This window comes from Lemur catta, chromosome 5, assembly GCF_020740605.2.
Source record: "Lemur catta isolate mLemCat1 chromosome 5, mLemCat1.pri, whole genome shotgun sequence".
Lineage (NCBI taxonomy): Eukaryota > Metazoa > Chordata > Mammalia > Primates > Lemuridae > Lemur > Lemur catta.
Window position 1 is genome coordinate 80,373,210 of NC_059132.1, and position 22,165 is coordinate 80,395,374.

Below are 22,165 nucleotides of genomic sequence, written 5' to 3' on the forward strand. Positions count from 1 at the left end.
GAGAGCATACTTTTCTTAAGACTGAATTCAGTTTACAGATTTAAAATTAGTATCAATCCAGTAACACCACATAATTACTATAAATGCAGTAGGTTTTAATGGACTCCTAATGAACAATTACTTTTCTCTGAATCCTAATATAATCCTTAATTTAAAATCTGTCATATGCTGATTTGGAGCCCTGAAAATCTATATCCCCCACTTTTTTTTTTTTTTTTAGCTCTGTGACCTTGGGCACATTACTTGAACTTCTCTGAATACCGCTTTATTTCTCTGTAAAATATCAATACCCCAAAGAATTGTCAAGAAGATTAAATGATATGATGTATGTGGAGTTCCATCAGACAGCACAAAGCAGATGCCCAATAAATGTTAATTTTTTTTCTCTTTTAAGTCCTTAGAGTGAGCTTGGAAGAAAGTACGAATGGAAGCAATTAGCTATATTGATGTTAAGCACGATTACTAAATTAATCATTTTCTCTGTGGGAGTTTGGCTATGCTCTCATTGCTATTAGAGCTTTTGTTTTATTTTGTTACTATAGGATATCTGCCCAGTTTGTTTTATCAAATGGCTGCTGTCGGCCACGTACTGCTGTGTGTACGCAGACAAAGCATCAGTACTTATATTCTAGTGGTTCTGAGGGAGATGGGGAGGGAACAAAGGGAAGAGAAGAATAAAACCCCTTGGCTTCACCCTGGCTCTACTTCCATCAGCCATTCTTGTTACCCAGAATTCTCCTTGCGAGTTTCTTATGCCTCCTTCTGTAAATTGTTATGTATATAAAGCACACTTGCAGAGGTGTCATATGTCAGTACTTAATCTGCACGCTAGTTTACTCCCTTCATTTCGGAAGAGATCATTCAATTGTAGACCACTTTTTCTTCCTCCTCTCAGTGGTCTCAACCTGGCACCAGTGGCAAGACTGCGAGCGACCTGGGAAAAACTTCCCAATAAATACGAAAAGCTATTTCAAGATCTCCAAGACCTATTTGATCCCTCCAGAAACATGGCAAAGTATCGCAATGTCCTCAATAGTCAAAACCTACAACCCCCCATAATCCCTCTCTTCCCACTTATCAAGAAAGATCTCACATTCCTTCATGAAGGTAAATATAAGGTAGAGGATTTCTTTCATCACTTGGACCAGCACAGAATAAATGCCATATGATTTCCTTTTCCTTCTCTGTCAATTACAGGAAATGACTCAAAAGTAGACGGGCTCGTTAACTTTGAGAAGCTAAGGATGATTGCAAAAGAAATTCGTCATGTGGGCCAAATGGCTTCAGTTAACGTGGACCCGGCCCTCCTGTTCAGGACTCGGTGAGTGTGTCCTCTTCAGTGTGGCACATGTGGGATGAGAGAAGGTTAAGTTGAGAGCTTCCCAACAAATGAGAAAAAAAGTTGAATATTTATATTTGTAGTATGTCAGAAATTATATTAGGACAGGCTGAGAATCACCACCATTTACTCTTTGGAGTAAATGTCTTATTCTGCACCAAGGGCACTTTTGACTGTCAGTAAAAGTAACCTGTCCTTCAGACATTTTTGATTTAACATTAGTCACAATGATATGTTTATTTTTCAGAACAATGACTTATACAGAGCTAAAACTCATACCTAGCAGTATGAACTAAAATATGTAAATAACCCAAACAGTAGTGTCTCAATATCCACGCAATGGGATTCAGCTGTCAGTGTGGTCAAAAATGATGACTTCAGTGAGGGAGAGAAAGAAGTCAGTCTTCTTCTAGAAAAAAGTATTTAAATATATTTGTCTATTGAGCCAGAAAAATAATTCTGGAGAAGTTGTATGTGTGAGGTAATTATGTAGTTTAATGTTTGTGTGCTTCTAGAACTGCTTATCCAGAAGTCTAGTCTTTTCTTTCTGAGCTTGTTATCTCTCTGTCTCTCCTTCTGCACCCGTGCTTCAATCTCCATGGCTCTCACTTGCAGGAAGAAGAACTGGCGGAGTTTGGGGTAAGTGGTGGAGACCTTGCATAGCCACACGTGGTTCTTATTCTGCTCACTGCATTGTTTTCTTCCCTGTTATATTTTCTGATGCATTTTTACATTTTTGCCTTAACCCTCTTGCTGTAGCAGAATTTCACATGGCAAACTGACTTCCAATTTACTCTGTTGGGGCTTTTGCTTTTGAAGTCATGATCCGTAAGAGCTGTGAAAGGATTGATGATTGTTCTGGGGAACTGTAGGCCAGGCATATTTCTGAGCTCTCAGAAAGATTTTATTTTAATGTAATTTGTATGTCTTGAAACAACAATACCCCAAGTAGGAGGAGGGGAGCAAGGATAGTAGAAGGAAAAATCATGCAATTAAAATAGTATTGCACAGGTATGTCAGAAGTAAATATGTATAATATAAAAGGTGCCCCAGGTGTTAAAACCAAATTTTTTACAGCTCGACTAACTACTATTTTCATTCTCTGTAAACCAATCTTTTTTAACAATAATCCTTCACAATTCATGTGTTAAATATTAATAGTTTCCATACATATGTGTTTACATTTGCATGACTGTGTTATTAACAGATTCACAATACTACTGTAACAACTCAGCACATTCACCCCATAGGATAGGAAAACAGTTGTGAGATCGCAGTCAGTTTGATTTAAATCTAGGTAAAACATGTTCTTTAGGAAAAGTACATTTAATATTGCAAACCTTAATGATTGTAGCTGTATATTCTTGCATGAACTTCTGTATATATAATTATTATTTACTGGCTTCTATGATAGAACCACCTTGAATGCTCTATGGAGGTGAAAAGTACAATTTCCTACTTGGAACAGAACAGGGGCCAAACATACATATTTTTATGTACACTATGTATAACTTTTTAACTAAAACAATTTTCCGGTATTATTCCTTTATAACAGTATGCTTGTTAGAATGGGGCATGTGACCTTCTAAACAGGGAATATGTATATTCATATAAGTCTTGGCCCATTTTGGATAGATAAAATAACCCCATGCCACAGTAAGCTGCGTATCTACCGTTTCATCTTCCAGATCTCTCAGCCAGGGTAGTACTAATGCAACAGTGCTAGATGTTGCTCAGACGGGTGGCCATAAAAAGCGGGTACGTCGTAGTTCCTTTCTCAATGCCAAAAAGCTTTATAAAGATGCCCAAATGGCTCGAACAGTGAAGCAGTACCTGTCCAATCTGGAGCTAGAAATGGATGAGAAGAGTCTTCGGACATTATCACTACAGAGTGAGCCACCAACCAACACGTGAGTTTTTCCTTAAAGTGGCTGCAGACTTTGGCTGGAATACAGATTTGTTTCCTCTGGTATGGGTGGTGAGAAAACGCGGCTTAGTGCAGAGGGAGGAATAGCAACACTGAGATATCCTAGCCTTTCCCTTGAATACTGCTATTGAGTACCATGCAGCACTGTGCTTGGCCAAGCCCTTGTGTCCACCTGGGGAAATTGGGGAGACTGGGGAGGATGACACTGTGGCTGCATCAGGGGTAACCACTGCTTTTGTTTCATCCTGATACAGCCAGTACACAGGCAAGGGACACATGGGTGAATGGGGCTCCCATTTGCATGCCTGGTTTTCTCACACAGGTACTGTCAAGGTGATGGACACCCCAAAAGGATGAGGCCCACCAGGTCAGAAGAGCACGGAACTGGGTGTGCCTGCTGCCTTTGACCTCCCCTACCCCAGCCAACACTCAGCGGCAAATTCAGGTACCACTTAAAGCAATAATGCCACTTAATAGTGAACCACAGGACCCTAATGTGTAGGTTTCTGGCCTTATGCATCCAGGAATTTTGGACACCATCTTAGAAAAATAATGTGTGATGTCTTTGCTGTTGTAGATTTTACCAGGTATTTTTGTTTTTAAATATACATACATATAAGGTATAGAACTGTCCACATTTTTCTATTTTTATTTATGTGTTTAATAGTATAATCATCTTTTGAGATTGCTAATTTCATAAAGTAAATATCTTTGTCCTGTCATTTCTCTCTCTATTTTTTTTTTTTTTTCTTTTTGAGACAGACTCTTACTCTGTTCCCCGGGCTAGAGTGCCGTGGCATCAAGCCTAGTTCACAACAACCTCAAACTTCTGGACTCAAGCAATCCTTGTGCCTCAGCCTCCCAAGTAGCTGGGACTACAGGCATGCGCTACCATGTCCGGCTAATTTTTTCTATACATATTTTTAGTTGTCTAGATAATTTCTTTCTCTTTTTAGTAGACCTGGGGTCTCACTGTTGCTCAGGCTGGTCTCAAACTCCCGACCTTGAGCGATCCTCCCGTCTCGGCCTCCCAGAGTGCTAGGATTATAGGTGTGAGCCACCGCCCCTGGCCCATGACTCTAATATTTTATGTAACTAGGGTACCCTCTCAATTTCTGTCCTTTATGTAGGCAACAGAGAAAAAGATGTGCATTTTAGTATTCTTGCTGCAGAAAATGCTCATGCAGTTCTAGAATTATCTTCTACATAGCTACTAATGTCTCAAATCCTTTGTTCTATTTTCAGACCTAACAAGTATCAGTGCCTAAGAATCCTGGTGACAAAAAGCCTGGCAAATCCAAAACCTCCCCGGTGGCTCCCAGGGCAGGGTCAAAACAGAAAGTACAACCCCGGCAGCTGCGGCCACCACAGAAAGTCAACCAGGGGCTGCAGGTTCCTGCTGTGTCCCTTTACCCTTCTCAGAAGAAAGTCCCCGTAAAGGATCTTCCACATTTTGGTAAGTGATTAAATTCATTTCCTTTTTTGGTGCTATTCCCTATCATGTTTTTTCAGATTAGGAAAAAAATATTTGTGTTGCAGAACTCTGTCTAATATACTTGAGCTTCTCTGTGATTATTATCGCCCAATAAAACTTTCAAGTTAAGTAAATTTTACTTTTGCCAGGGGAAGGAGTTGTTTTTATGAATACTATCTCATTTAAACATGCTCATTTGTCATTACAGGGTACAATGGCGACATTATACATTTGCTAATTTAATTTTTAATGAGTACAGAAGATGTTTTGTCCATATATATTATTTAAATTCGTTTTGCCTTATGACCAATGAATTGCTACAATTTAGGCAGAATATTTTCAAGTTAAATAATTTGTCTAAAGGTGAATTCTTACTTGTTGAATCACTTATTCAATAACTTGGGGGAAAATATATAACTTATTCCTGAGTGGTGAAGAGCTAAATCATGCTTCATCTTTCCTATTAAAAGTGATGCATCAGCTGGGCGCAGTGGCTCACGCCTGTGATCCTAGCACTCTGGGAGGCCAAGGCGGGAGGATCATTTGAGCCCAAGAGTTTGAGGTTGCAGTGAGCTATGATCACACCACTGCAGTCCAGCCATGGCTAAGAGCAAGATGCTGTCTCAAAAAAAATAAATAAATAAAAAAAATAAAAGTTGGGGCTCATTTGGAAATGAAAGTCTGATAAAGAAATATACTTTATGACTTTTTTGCCTTCCTTCTACAAATCTACCTGGACATGCTGGATTGAGGATGAGAAGGGAGATCATGTCCCCCACCCCTCCTCTTTAAGTTTTCAGCTTAACATGTTTTATTACACAGTCATTGTAGAAAAAAGCAAAACATCATAAAATTACTTATCATCCTACCACTTGCAGATAGCCGCTATTAACATTTTGTTATATCCTTCTAGACTTTTTAATGTGTATCCGACTGTATGTTGTTTTTTTAAAAGGGCACATAATATTTTTAATACCAGCTGTACTCAGATAAATTCACAAACTATACTATTCACCCATAAAAGGCACAGTTTTTAATATTAAAAACTATATTCTGAAATGTATGAAGGCAAATCAAGAGTTACATAACAATAAATTTTACATAATATGGTTGAATTAATAATATAAAGACTCTCAGCTTATGTATAATCTTAAAATACCACTTCATCTGGTAACTACTAAAATGTCAATGATAGTTGCCAAAATGACCAAAAGCCAAAAGAATTTAACTACCTTCCAGAGAGGCTGTCTATATAAACCTAACCTGGACTTAACTAAGTAACTAACATGAACTGTCTTAGTTAAAAGCCACAAGCTTATTATGAAAGTATTAATACTTTTAAATACTGTGATGAGCTATATATTTTAAAATTTGTAAAAGGCCATGATTTTCATAATTCTAGGTCTGTAGTTAGCAACTGAGGGTGATTTTTGTCCTTGGGGGATCCTTGACAACATCTGGAGATGTTTTTGGTTGTCACAGCTGGGGGTGGGGGTGCTACAAAACATTCTGCAATGCCTGCCCAGGAAAAGCACATGGTATTTTATAACTTTTTCCAATGAATTTATTATTAATAACTTTCTGACCAAAAAATATACAATATATATGTTTTTAATATTATATATTTTTAAATATATGCATTGTATTAACACCACATTCTTGTGGTGGTAATCATTGCCTTAGGAAAAAAGACAAGGATTTTAAATACACTATACTAAAAACAATAGCTATAATATTTTTATTTAGCACATCAGTGAATAGATTCTCTATAGCACAAGAAATTATTTGCTTGTTCATTCATTTTCCCCCCTCTCTTCCTTGCTGTATTTGCAGAAGATGAACAAGTATCTGCTGTTTAAGGCACAGGCGAGCCACCTACAAGGAGAGCACAAGAAGACGTCTCTATCATTGGAGCCTTGGAACTCACATTCTGAGGATGGTGGACCAGTTTGCCTCCTTCCCTGCCTTAAAAGCAGCATTGGGGCTTCTTCCCTTCCCCTCTACATGTGAAAAACTGTGACGAAGTTGCCCTGTGAAGAACTGTTGGAGCTAATACAGCTGTTCATACTGCTCTTTCCCTTTATTGAATTCGCGTTAGGGAATAAACAAGCCTTTAAACATGATAAAAGATCAAAAACCTAGTTACATATGCCAGCCTTTGCAAGGCAGGTTAGTCACCAAAGGCTTTATGGACGCTGACTATAGAGAAGGCCTAAGTGTAGCAACCATCTGCTCACAGCTGCTATTAACCCTATATTGACTGAAAATGACCCCTCCACTCTATTTTTGTGTTGTTTTTGCACAGACTCCGGAAAAGTGAAGGCTGCCAATCTGAGTAGTACTCAAATGTGAGAAACTGCTGGTCTTGGATTTTTTTTCCATTAAAGTCAGCTGATCACATTGATCAGTAGATAAACCTAAATAGCTTCCAATTTTAGAAGTGGAATTGCAGTGCTTTTTCACTCTATCAAACAATGTCAGTGCTTTATTTAATAATTCTCTTCTGTACCATGGCATTTGTCTACTTGCTTGTATATTACATTGTCAATTATGCATTATTTGCCAGTTTTATTATATAGGCTATGGACCTCATGTGCATATAGAAAGACAGAAATCTAGCTCTACCACAAATTGCACAAATGTTACCTAAGCATTAAGTAATTGTAGAACATAGGACTGCTAATCTCAGTTCTGTGATGTCAAGTGCAGAATGTACGATTAACTGGTGATTTCCTCATACTTTTGATACTGCTTGTACCTGTACGTCTTTTAGAAAGACATTGGTGGGGTCTGTATCCCTTTTGTATTTTTAATACAATAATTGTACATATTGGTTATATTTTTGTTGAAGATGGTAGAAATGTACTATGTTTATGATTCCACATCCAGTTTGTACAAGCTGGAAAATAAATAAATATAACATAAAGCCTTGCCTATATTCTTAATGAATCATGCATGCTTTTTATTATTGAAGTGGAATAGAGGCCTTTGGTTTCACTGCAGAAGCAAGTCCTCAGGAGGTCGGAAGAGATTTAGCTTCTTGGTTGTTAGAAACTGCCCAATAGCCTATTTGTAATATTTTGTGTAGCTTTCTGTTAATTCCAAGAAATATCATTAATGCTACCACCAGCCATACCATATTCAGAATTCAGTATTCCTTGAGGTTCAGTGAAAAGTGAAGATGGTATCACAATATATTTATACAACATGTGTCTTTTCTCAACCTTTTTCCAATAACAATCTCTGTGGGAGATAATATTTTGATTCCCAGTATATACACTGAGAAATAGGACTTCAGAAATCTTAAACCGACATTGCAGGGCATCAACACTAAAGGTACCATTTAGCTAATGATTCTAGACTTCTAATTAGTACATACTATTGTTATGTCTGTGAGTGCTAATGTGTGGTAAGTCTGAATAATATTTCAGTCTATCAAAGGGGCACTTATATTTAAAAAGGTAAAAAATCAGTTAAGTAGCAGCCTGTATAAGCACATTTTGAAATCAACGACTCACTTCTTATCTTCAAGCAAGCATGACTAAAAGTATTATCCATCAATCACTGGGAAGTCTAAGAAGATGAGTGCAAGTGTATGGAAGCACTGGCACAAGATGTTAGAGAACGTCAGGGACTGGTGCAAGGAGTCAGGAGAAAGGTCCTCCCGACACTAAAGCAAAGACGCCCACTGACCAGACTTAAACATCTTTCTGAAGCATTTGTGCTAGCTATTTAGCGGAGTAAATTTTGAAAATCTGGCCACCAAAACAGTTTAGAGAATTAAAAGTTGCCATTCCAGTAGCTTCAACTGTACTCATTAAAAAGTGAAGTTACGAGGCCAGGTGCAGTGGCTCACGCCTATAATCCTGGCACTCTGGGAGGCCGAGGCAGGAGGATCACTTGAGCTCAGAAGTTGGAGACCAACCCGTATCTACTAAAAACAGAAAAATTAGCCAGGAGCAGTGTCGCGTGACTGTAAGTCCCAGCTGCTGGGGAGGCTGAAGCAAGAGGATGGCTTGAGTCTCGGAGTTAGAGGCAGCACTGAACTATGATGATGCCACCGTACTGCACCTGGGGCAACAGCGTGAGGCTCTGTCTCAAAAAAAAAAAAGCAAAAAAAATGAAGTTACTGTACATATACATGTGTTTTTATATGTTCACCTCTATCATCTTTTCATTATAAAACTAATTCCTCAGGGACTCTTCTATAACATCCTTCAAAAAGTTTAATTTCTCAAACTTTTTAAAAAAAATACTAAGAATCTGATGTTTTGGAGAATAATCTCTTCATCACCACTTGTGCAGAGTATAACGTTAACTTACTAGGTATACAAGGAAATAGGAAAATATCAGCTTGTGTGGGAAAAATGCCAATGCCAAGAAAACACAGGTGTTGAAATTATCTAAAAAATATATTAAAGATTTTAAAGCAACTATTGTAGAATGCTTCAACAAGTATGAGCAAGCATTCTTGAAACAAATGAAAAAACAGACTCAGAGAAGAAATAGAAGATATAAAGAAGAACCAAATGGAAATCTTAGAAGTGAAAAAATATCAATAACCAAAATTAAAAGCTCACTAAATGAGCTCAATAGAGAATGGAGATGACAGAAGAAAAAGTCAGTGAATTTACTGCAGATGAATAGAAATTACCCAACCTGAAGCACAGAGAGAAAAAGATTGGGGGTAAAAAAACAAAGAGTGCCTCAGGTCTAATATTTGTGACATTCAAATCCCAGCAGGAGAGAAGAAAGAGTTCCGTATAAATAAAATTATTTTATGAAAATATTTTCCAAATTTTTTGAAAGATATAAACTTACAGAGTCAAAAAGCTCTGCAAATCCCCAAACAGGATAGATACAAAGAAATCCATGCCCAGATGCATCCTAATTAAATTTTAGAAAATGAAAGACAAAGAAAAAAATCTTGAAAGCAACCCGAAAAATTTATCATTACTTTTAGGGGAAAAAGTGGTCAAATGATTTATCTTCAGAATCCAGCAGTCCAGAAGGAAGTGGAATATTTTTAACTAAGCTCCCAAAGAAAAGAACTATCAATCCAGATTTCTATATTCAGCAAAAATATCCTTCAGAGATGAAGGTGAAATAAATACACTCTCAGGTGAAGGAAAACTAAGTCGATGTGTTGACAGCAGAACTACTTTTAAAGAATTGCTAAACAAAGTTCTTCCAATAGATGGGAAATTATACTAGAAAGAAAATCTGAAACATCAGGAATATAGGAAGAGCAACAGAATGTTAAATATTTCAGCACAAATAACAGACTATTCTTATCTTCTTGAGTTCCTTAAAATATGTTTGACAGTTGAAAGCAAAAGTACATCTGATGAGGCTTTATATATATGATACACATACACATGACACAATATAAAAGACAAGTACAACATAAGGTGTGGGGAGCAAAGGGAGTTTTATGGTTGTACAGTTTCTATGTGCCACTTGAAGTAGTAAAATGTTGATTCTAAGTAGACTGTGAAAAATTAAGTATATTGTAATCCCCAGAGCAACCATTAAAAAAAAAAAAAACTATACACAGAGATATGGTTAAAACCACATGCAATAGTGGAATACCTAAGCAAAAAACAAAAAAAAAAAAAATCAAATAAATAAAAAAAGGTGGGGCAGGGAAAACAGAAACAGAAAGGAGAAATAAATAAGAGGGCAACAAATGAAAAACAAATAAGAAAATGACAGGCATAAATCCAAATACATCAATAATTACAACAAGTGTAAAAGATGAAAACATACCAATTAAAAGACGGTCAAAAACAAATAGGAGAAAGGAAACATTCTGCAAATATAATGACGTAAATAGTAAGGCCATTGCTGAAAGGGGCCATAAGCTAAGGAAAGAATGAACCTCTAGAAGGTGGAAAAAGTAAGAAAATGGATGCTCCCTTAGAGCTTCCAGAAAGGAGCACAGCCCTGCTTACACCTTGACTTTAGCCCAATGAGACTTGCCTCAAGCTTCTGAGCTCCAGAACTGTAAGGTAATAAATCTGCGCTATTTTAAAGCCACTGTTTGTGGTCGCTTGCTTTTAAAGCAGCATTAGAAACTAATGCACTACATCATAAACTTTTACAACCTTGAAAGAACTGAAATCATACAAAGTATGACACCTGATCATAATAGAATTAGACTAAATATCAACAACAGAAGGGTAACAGAACAATCCAAAGATTAGAAAATTTAAAAACACACTTAGTAATCTATTGGCCAAAGAGAAAATCTCAAGAAGTAAAAAAGATTTTGAAGTGAACAAAAATAAAAAGACAACATATTAAAATGTGTGAGATGCAGCTAACGCAGTCTCTAAAGGATAGTTTATAGCATTAAATGCTTACATTAGAAAAAAGAAAAGTATAAAATTAACATGCAAAGCTTCCAACTTAAGAAATTGGAAAAAGAAATTAAACACAAAGTAATTGCAAGAAAATAATAAAGTGCAGACATCAAAGAAACTGAAAAGAACAAAATTAATACCAAAAAAATTATTAAAACTAAAACTCTTCAAAAAGATCAATACACGCAATACAAGTTTTTCTAGCTAGACTGACAAAGACAAAAAGGGAGAAGACACAAATTCTCAATATATTAAATATAATATGTATACAAAAACAGAGATTTCATCATAGAACCCACAAACATTTAAATGATAATAAGGACACACTGTGAACAACTCTATGCACATATATTCAACAACTTAGATTAAATGAATCAATTTCCTAAAACCACAAACTACCAACATTCACTTACAATGATATAAGCTGCACAGCCCCATAACTATTAAAGAAACGGAATTTTGAGTTTAAAACGTTCAAAACAGAAAATCTCCAGGTCAGGATAGTTTTACTAATGAAATCTATCAAACATTTCAAAAGAAATAACACCACACTGGCAACATTGATAAGGAAGAAATAAAACTGTCCTTATTTGCAAACAATGACTATCTAGATAGACAATGTCAAGGAATATAGACACACACACAAAAAACCTCCTAAAACTAATAAGTGAGTTTTTCAAGTCAAACAATACAAGGTCAATATCAACCACATTTCTATACACTAATACTGAACAATATGGAACCCCCAAATTGAAAAATAATACCATTCAAAATAACTCCATAGGAACAAAACACTTAGGAATAAACCTAATTGAACATGTACACGATCTATACGCTAAAAACTACAAAATGCTGATACAGTAAGTCAGAAAATATAAATAAGTAGAAAGACATAGTGCGTTCATAGATCAGAAAACTCAACATAGTAAAAATGTCAGTTCTCCTCAAACTGGTCTAACAATTTAATGCAACTCCAATGAAGATCCCGGGATTTCTGTGTAGTTATAGCTGAGCTGATTTTAAAATTAATATGGAAAGGCAAAAGAACTGGAGTAGACTAAACTTAGTGTTTAAAAAGAAATAAAGTTGGACAATTATACTCCCTAATTTTAAGGCTTTAAGCTACTTTTCAAGACAATGTCGTATTGGTGAAGGAACGGACACATCAATCAATGGAACAGAATAGAGTGTCCACAAATAGATTCACAAAAACATGGCCAACTGGTTTTTTACAATGGTGCAAAGGACATACCATGAAGAAAGAAGAGTCTTTTTGACAAACGGTGTTGGAACAATTGGGCATCCATATGCAAAAAAAAATGAAAATTCACTTTGCCCTCTCATATTATATACAAATTAACTCAAAATAGATCATAAACCTAACTAAATATAAAACATAAAACTATAAACCTTATACAAAAAATAGAATTTAAAACCAGGACAAAATCTTGGTGCACTGGAGTTAGGCAAAGAGTTCTTAGAGAAGACACCAAAATACATTCCATAGAATCAAAAGCGGTAAGTTGGACTTTAGCAAAATTAAAAATTTTTTGCTCTGGAAAGACATCTTTAAGAAAATGTAAAGACAAGCTACAGACAGGAAGATGATATCTGCAAATCACCTATGGGACAAAGGACTTGTAGCCAGAATACACAAAGAATTCTCAAAACTTAACAGTAAGAAAATAATACAATTTAAATATACGCAAAAGCACACGGATTAGAATAGCTAAAACCAACCAACCAACCGTGGCAATACAAATACTGCCAAGGATGCAGAGCAATAGGAACTCTCATTCATTACTGGTGGAAATGAAAAATGGCACAACCACTTTGAAAGATAGTTTGGTAGTTTCTTATAGTTAAATATACATTTACCATATTGACCTAGCAAGTGAACTCCTAAATATTTACTCAAGTGAACTGAAAACTTACACACAAAAACCTGCACGTGAATATTTAATATAGCTTTACTCATAATCACCAAAAGTTACAAACAACAAAGATGTCCTTCAACAAGTAAACGGATAAATAAACTCTAAATAAATTGTGGTATCCCTATATAATAATACACAACAATAGAAAGGAATGAACTATCTGATTTATGAAACAACATGGATAAATCTTAAATGCATGTTTCTAAGTGAAAGAAGTCATATCCAAAAAGTAATATATGATTGCATTAACATGATACACTGGATAAGACAAAACCATAGGAAAAGCAAAAAGATCAGTGGTTGTCAGGGCTTGGGGGATGGGAGAGTGGCTGCCTACAAAGGGGATGTAAGGGCTACAAAGAGGAATTTTTTAGCGTGATGAAATTGTTCTGGATAGTACCAAGGTCGTGTATGCATGACCCTGTGCAATTTGTCAAAACCCACACAACTGTACATCACAAAGACAGAACTTTATTGTACACAAATTTTTAAAATTCAGCTAAGATGTTGGGGGAACTTCAAGACAGAATGCAGTCTATGACAAATGCATCTGCCTGTATTATAAAGGACCAACATAACCTGACAGAAGGGTATAGGGTAAATTTATTTCCCACAGGGTTACAGGTTAACAATTCTGAACTTGCTTAACTGGGATGGAACAAATGAGTAAATGGATGATCAAAGCCAGGTTTCTCACTGCTAGAGAGGAAAGTTACAGATAAGCAAAGTAGGGAAGCCTAGCATGAACCCTGTGGCACTGGATTAGAGTTACAGACATCAATATGAACTTAACATATACAGCTTAATATGTCATAAGATGGATTGATACAGAAACAACTACACATGTATACAGATACGTGGATTAGTATATACATGTATATTCCCCAGCTCTGTCCTCTAAGAAGGCCTAAAAAACAGTGATAACCCTACATAGCAAGGAGTATACCCAGTACCCAGACAGACATCCTGGGTACTGGGTAGAAACATAATTCTCCAATACAAGAAACCAGGGCTCCTTAGAGAAATGGCTGATTCTAGGGGTAGGGCAGAGAAAATGCATGATGAGCCTGGAGTATTGCGTAGTGCCAGAAATCAAGGAAGGATTAAAAAAAGAGAAGAAGAGGGACATGTCAAAGGGATTCAAGGACCAAAACTGGAACAATTTTAGCAACAAAATCACACAGTATGGGATTAAATATGTATAATGTATAAAATAAGTGTACATATTGCTATAAATGACAAACAAATGGAAGACAAGGGACAAAATCTTCTGTACAGAAGAAATCCTAACAACATATGTAGATATACCCCATCCACAAGATTAAACAACCTCCCCATCTCCTTGAGTGTGGGCTGAAATTAGCAACTCACTTCTATAGAATAGAATATGGAAGGACAAAATACTAACTTCATAGTGGAGAAATGTGGCAAATACTACCTTAACCAAATGAGTTTGTCATCATGTACTCCCCGATAAGATGTGAGGAGAAGGGCACTTCCCTCTATGATATTCTTCCCTAAAACCCATAAACTCAGTCTAATCACAAGAAAAATATCAGACAAATGCAAATGGAGGAACGTTCTGCAAAACACCTCACTGGGATTGGTACTCAAAACTGTCACGGTTAGGAAAAACACGGAAAGACTGAGAAACTCTCATGGACTAAAAGAGACTAAGGAGACATGACAAATGCAATCTGGAATCCTGGACAGATCCTGGAATAGAAGGAGACTAGCGGAAAATCTGGCAAAATCCAAGTCTGGCATCCAGAGTTTGGTTAATAGTAAAGCACCAATGTTGGTTTTTTTAGTTTTGATAAATGTACTTGGTTTTGGTTTTCTAAAATATTAGCATTATGGGAAGCTGTGTCAGGGATGTAAAGGAACTCTGTATTATTTCTGCAACTCTTATATAAATTCAAAATAAAAAGGTTGTATTTTTTTAAATGGGCAAAAGACCTGAACAGATCCTTCAACCAAAGAGGATATAGGTATGACAAAAACAGCACATGACAGGATGCTCAACATCATTAGCTATCAGAAAAATGCAAATTAAAACCATTATCCCTGTCTGGGCACGGTGGCTCAAGCCTGTAATCCCAGCACTCTAGGAGGCAGAGGCGTGAGGATTGCTTGAGCTCAGGAGTTCGAGACCAGCCTGAGCAAGAGCCAGACCCCATCTCTACTAAAAATACAAAGAAATTAGCCAAACAACTGAAAATAGAAAAAATTAGCCGGGCACGGGGGCGTGTGCCTCTAGTCCCAGCTACTCGGGAGGCTGAGGCAAGGAGGATCCCTTGAACCCAGGAGTTTGAGGCTGCTGTGAGCTAGGCTGACACCATGGCACTCTAGCTCAGGTAAGAGAGTGAGACTATGTATCAAAAAAAAAAAAAATTTTTTTTCTGATAGCATTACCAATCTATTAGAATGGCTAAATTAAAAACAAAACAAAACAAAACAACCTGACCATACCAAGTGTTGGGAAGTATGCAGAGCAACTAGAACACTCGTCCATTGCTGATGGGAATATAAAATAGTATAGCCATCTTAGAAAACAGTTTGCTAATTTCTTATACAGTTAAATATATACTTCCTATATGACTCAGCAATCTCACCTCTATGTATTTTTACCCAAGAGAAAGAAAACTCATAGTCACACAAAAGCCTATACACAAATGTTTATAGCAGCTCTATTCAAAATAGCTAAAAACTGGAAACAATCAAAATGTCATTCAACTAATGAACTAATAAACTGCAGTACACCCATACAACTGAATACTACTCAGTAATAAAAAGGAATGAAGATATCAATAGATAGAACAACTCAGATGAATCTTAAATGGCATTATGCTGAGTAAATACGTGTGTAATAGTCTCAAATGGCTCCATGACATAGGATTTCATTTAATAACCATTTTCTAAAAGACAAAATTAAAATGTCAGAGTGGTTGCCAGGGATTTTGGGGTGTGGAGAGGGTGTGACTATACGGGGATAACATGAAGTAGTTCTTGAGCTAATGGAACTGTTCTGGATACTGACTATGATGATGGTTACATGAATCTGTACATATGTTGAAATACATCAACTGTACACAGAAAAACTCAGTTTTCCTGCAGGTTCATTAAAAAAATAAAATTTCTGATACTTAAAAAAACTTTTAAGTCTTCAAGTCTTTTCTAGGATGTTTAGTTTGGATTTTACAGTCTATAAAAATCCTCTTGTTTATTTCTGCCTACTTTTAAGATAGAGCAAGTGACAAATTTCTCAGCTCAGTCCCAACACGTAAAATCACTGGGGGGATCAACAGTCTAAATGTCAGTTGCCCTAGGTCACACATCACCTGCGAAGGAGTCTAATCTGCTAACCATCACAAACCCACCTAATTGAAAAGCAAACCCTGGCATCTGCTTAGTGGTATCATAAAAGTACTTTCATTAAAGAATTTTTTTTAAAAAAGAATACTGATTCACAGTCAGTAGAGAATTTGGGGCAGGAGGGATGTGATTAATTCTATTTCAATTGCATAGCAAGCATTCTGGCAATGAAAAAGTAAAACAAGCATGTTTCTACCTTTATTATTAGGGAAAAAATAGTTGCTTTATCTGAATAAGCAGGATGAGGGAAACAGGATGTAAACCAGAAAACAATATTTCAGAAGTAATTCCACTATTTGGCAAGAATTTATTTATCTTTCCTCAACTAATACAGTAATACTATAAGCTTCCAGTGAATTATTATTATACTACATATACATGTGGTCACAAAACATTGAAATCCACATACTACAGAAATCGAAGTTTATTTATTATCATTTTTGTAGAGATGAGGTCTTGCTTTGTCACCCAGGTTGGAGTGCAGTGGCATCATCATAGCTCACTGCTGCCTCTAACTGCTGGGCTCATGGGATCCTCCTGCTTCAGCCTCCCGAGTAGCTAGGACGACAGCCATGTGCCACCATGCCTGGCTAATATTTTAATTTTTTGTAGATATGGGGTCTCACTATGTTGACCAGGCTGGCCTCAAATTCCTGGCTTCAAGCCATCCTCCCACCTCAGCCTCCCAAAGTGGTGGGATTACATGTATGAGCCACCGCACCCAGCCTAATTTCATTTTTTTTAAAAAAAAACTTGGTATAGGCCTGGCACGGTGGCTCATGCCTGTAATCCTAGCACTTTGGGAGGCCGAGGCAGGAGGATCGTTTGAGCTCAGGAGTTTGAAACCAGCCTGAGCAAGAGCAAGACCCCCCGTCCCTACGAAAAAAACAGGAAGAAATTAGCTGGACAACTAAAACTATATAGAAAAAATTACCCCGGGCATGGTGCCACATGCCTGTAGTCCCAGCCACTTGGGAGGCTGAGGCAGAAGGAATGCTTGAGCCCAGGAGTTGGAGGTTGCCGTGAGCTAGGCTGACGCCACGGCACTCTAGCCAGGGAGACAGAGCAGGTCTCTGCCTCACACACACACACACACACACACAAACCACTTAGTATAACGGTACTATCCCTCCTGTATACCTTTATCGTATTATTTAATCTATTCAATTCTTAAGTTTATCTCAGGTATTATTTTTAAAAAACATATCCAGTCAACTATTTCCATTTAAGCTAAACTCGATGACTGCTTGTGTTTAAGGATACTGTTGTTCTCACTTGTAGTACTCAATTTAAAAATGATTTCACACTGCTATACCTTTTTAAAAGAATCAGACATTTAAAAGAAATAATCAGCAATTGTACTAATTTAAAATGGAAAGCAAAAAGCCTCCATAAGAACAGTTTTTGCTTCAGGCCTTTTGTTCTCCTAATATTATATCCAATTATATGTGAAATGATCTGCTTCAAGAATTCAGGTTTATTTTCACCAGAAACACAGTTTGGAAAACATATGAATTACTTCTGGTACCATATCCTTTATAACTGAAGCTATTTCTATGTAGTAGCTATAAGAAGTCACTACAGTCAGTTTAAACATCCATTAAAACAGCACCTACTGCAAATCTCTATGCTTATTGCTCCATCTAATCTTCTCACTAGATGTTCAACTTACTAAACAAAGGCTGCTTTAGTAATCCAAATCTCACTTCCAAATACACACAATGCACCCAGTCAACATCTTTCAGTAAGTTAGTAAATTTCATCTGTCTCTCTGTAGCATTGTATATGTTTAAGTGACTCCTATGTTTTAATGTCCCTAACCACAGCTTTTTTTCCCTCTCTTTTTGAAAGAATCAAGAAAACTGCGGTCATTACTACTGCACCATTCACTGGTATACTTCAAAAGTTTCAATTTCATAAGAATTTTTACATAAGAACAAAACCCAACTATAGTAAAGGATGCTATACTTTACTAGCCACTGAGATGCCAAAAAATTCACAGAAATCAACACTATCTAGTGACATTTTAAAGACTACAGTACATTACACTACCTACCTCTAAAAAATGAAACTAGCTATCACCTTCCTGCCCTCAATATCATCCCAACTTATTAATGACATCACAATAGCCACCTCTACTGAAGCAAATCAAATGAACTTTTCACGCATTATTCCACAAGTTCTTCTTTCAGAAATGAAGTTTGGTATACAATATATTTAGGCTGTTTACAATCCTAAAGAGTCAGATTGATAAGAAATTATCCATAAATGATGTTAAATCATCAAAGAATCAAGAAGGGATTTGGGATGGAGAGCCTCGTATGGAAATTAAGGTCCCAGGTGACATGTATACTTCGTAGCTCAAACTTGTGTTACAAGTGTATTTAGCCACTTGCTAAGAATTCTGATACAAAGTTCTGTGATGTCCAAGTTTAAAATTAATGCCTGGGTAGATTATCTATAAATCTCACACACCTTTGCTCACTCCAATCCATCACTACTAAAGTTCCACTTTGCTGCTTTGGGAAACTACATGGTACAGAATTGTAACTTTGACTATCACTAAGGAAACTAAGAATAACTGCTTTTAGAAGGCTTTCAACAACTGATGAGAATCCTGCAGTTTTTCCATGCAGAGTAGACCGACACTCAACACATAGTGGGAGCACAAAAGGGAATTATGAAGAAAACAGAAGCTCTAAGAATAGCAAACAGATAGTAAATCTCTTCCATTATTTAAAAAGTCTACAGAAAAGCCATATGAAGAAGTTTAACAACCCTCCTGAATGGGTGATTTTTCACCATTGATGAATACTAGTTTAAAGCAACTGCTTTTTTTTTTTTTTTTTAACTTCGTAAATGTTTTCTGGCTGTTGAACCTAGGAGAAAAAAACAAAACAGAGCTGCCTTTAGCACTTTAGAATCTTTACTAGGAAAAGTAAAATGGAGTACATGGTAATTCTTGAGGCCTTTTTAAAAAGTCCTCAATGGGCATCTGATTAAATCTTAAATTGTCATGAGTCTGGATTGATCTCAAAATTCCTCACTGCTTCTGAAGTAACAAATAGCTGAGAGAGCGAGAGCGACATTCCTAAGTCAATGCAAAGCAAAAACAAAGCAAGCCTGTGTTAACGATAGCTGTTGAGTATCTTTTAGGTTATTAAGTATGAAATATCTGATTTCCTTAAATACTAAGTTTGACAGTTGATATCTCTGACATTTCACTTTGACACTTCTTGTTTTATATTTATTGTGAAGGTACCTCCTCAGTCTTTCAAATGCCCATTTTGGCTTGTGATTATCTTTCAAAGTTCTTTAGAGCAATTTTTGTGAAACCATGGATAAGTAAAAAAGTTCGAGTTATTTTTTAATATGAATTCTGTTGTAAAACCAATGCACTGCAGGCAGCTCGAAATATCAACGAAGTGTTTGGGAAGAATGTGCCTAATGAACACATAGTACTTCGATAGTTTGAGAAGTTCCATTCTGGTGATTTTAATCTTGAAAATGAACCATGTCGGCAGCCTGAGACCAAGGTGGATAATGATGAGCTGAAAGCTGTAGTGGAAGCGAATATCTCAACCCATGTGTGAATTAGCACAAGGTTTGATGTTACTATTCCAACAATATTGGACCACTTGAAACAAACTGCAAGGTGCAAGGTAAAGAAGCTGGATAGATGGGTTCTGCATGAATTAAATAAATGTCAAAAGAGAAATTGTCTTGCAGCTTGCCTTTCTTCGCTGTCACAACATAAAGGTGAACCATTTCGGTACTGTACTGTTATGTGTGATGAAAAATGAATTCTTTTTGACAGGCGCAAACATTCAGCACAATGGTTGGATAAAGATGAAGTGATAAAACACAGTCTAAAACCAAATATTCATCAAAAAAAAAAAAAAGCTAATGGTGTCTGTTTGGTGGTCCAGCACTGGTATTATCCACTACAGCTTCATGAAACCTGGTCAACCGACTACAGCAGATGTCTCCTGCAACCAGCTGGATGAAATGATGAGGATGCTTGTGATTAAGCAGCCAAGACTGGTCAACAGACACTAGAGACAGGCTAATCGTCTTGCAAGAGAATGCTTGACCACATGTTGCACAAACGACGCTGCTCAAACTACAGAAACTGGACTTGGAAACTGTCATCCACCGTATTCATCAGACCTTGCAGCAACTGACTGACTACCACTTCCTTCCAGGCTTTGGACCACTTCTTGCCAGGAAAAATATTCAATTCTCAACAAGCTATGGAAAACACCTTTTGCGATTTCATCGCCACTCGCTGTCCAGGCTTCTTTGCTGCTGGCATAAACAAGCTACCGTAAAGATGGCAAAACTGTGTTGATAGTTTAGGCTCATACTTTCATTAATTGTACGGCTTCTTGTTTGAGATATAATAAACTACATTTTTGATTCGAAATCGAACATTTCATATTTAATGACCTAGTATGTAAAAAACTGTTGTAGTGTTGGGATGAGGAAAAAGCCAAAACAAAGAACACTAGTACTGGTTTTCAAAGAGCTCATATAAGAACGAAATACATGAAGAATTCTTTATAAAATAATGCTATAGCTTTCTGATTGTCTTTAGTAGTGCTACATATACAAGGGCAGGGACCCTGTCTGTCTCGTTCACCACAATAGCCCCAGTGCTTACTACAATGACTAACACATAGCAAGTACTAAAAAAACATATGTTGCATAAATGAAGACTTTCAACGTTATGTCAATACTGACACTTGGCTTCTTTGACTACAGTGACCTAGTCCCTTTGACAGGCACAACAGTGGTGCTCCAAAGAGACCTGTGCAAAGCAGAAAGCCCAGTACAGACGCTGGCCGCCTTACACCCTACCGCCCCCAACAACCCAGGAAGGCGGCCCCAGCCCCTGCAGAACAGATACGTCGCCCTCTCACTCGGACACACCGACCAACAGACCCCTCTTCCCAGAACCCTGATACCCTGCGGCTTCACCCCAGCAATGCCAAACAGACGCCCACGCCTGCTCAAAGGACCCCCCCAAGCCCTAACGACCTGCCCCCGGAGACCCAGGACCTTGCTAAACTGCTTCTTCTGCCCCCAAAGAGTCCGAGACCCCAATAAACAGACCCCTTAGGCCGGAACCCCAGTACACCACTTCCAAGAACCTCGAGACTCTGATAAATCTCCCTCGACTCCAAACACCTGGAATCCTCTATGCCGCCACCCACCGCGATCCCAAGCCGGAAGAGCCCCAGGACCCCCAGTAAGCTGCCCCCTCACCTCGAGACCTCTGGAACCCGCTACACCGCCCCTCGGCGCCCGCACCCAGATCCCACAGCACCGCCTCCTCGCCCCTCGCACTCCCGACCCCCGCCAAGCCTCGCGCCCACCACGCAGCGCCGCGCAGCCCCCGGAGCCGCCCCCGTCAGGAGCCCGCCTGCCCCGGCTGCTCGGCGTCCCGGCTCTGCCGCCGCTCCTCAGCGGAGACGCGCTCGGAGCCTTCTTACCTGAGCAGCGCCGGAGGGCGAGCGGACCCGGGAGCCCTGAGGACGAGAAGGAGACGGCCGCCAAGCCGCGGCTCAGGCCCGCGCTGCCGCAGCTCCAGCCTCTCGGCGAGGAAGCGCTTGTGTGAGGAGAGCCCTCCCGCTCGGCGCGCAGCCGCCCACCGAGCACCGCCGCGCCCGCCGCTCTTCCCGCGAGATCGCAGCCACGGCGGGGGGCGGGGCCACGGCGGGGGGCGGGGGAGGCGGCTCCTCGAGT

General features: G+C 38.1%; 1 long non-coding RNA gene across 1 annotated transcript; it reads left to right on the forward strand.

The window, feature by feature from the left end:
- Positions 1 to 3,633: 3,633 nt before the first annotated feature.
- Positions 3,634 to 6,699, forward strand: LOC123638528. The gene is made up of 3 exons (XR_006735379.1): positions 3,634 to 3,711; positions 4,512 to 4,722; positions 6,574 to 6,699. It is a non-coding gene; the product is annotated as an uncharacterized LOC123638528 (long non-coding RNA).
- The last annotated feature ends 15,466 nt before the right edge of the window (positions 6,700 to 22,165 follow it).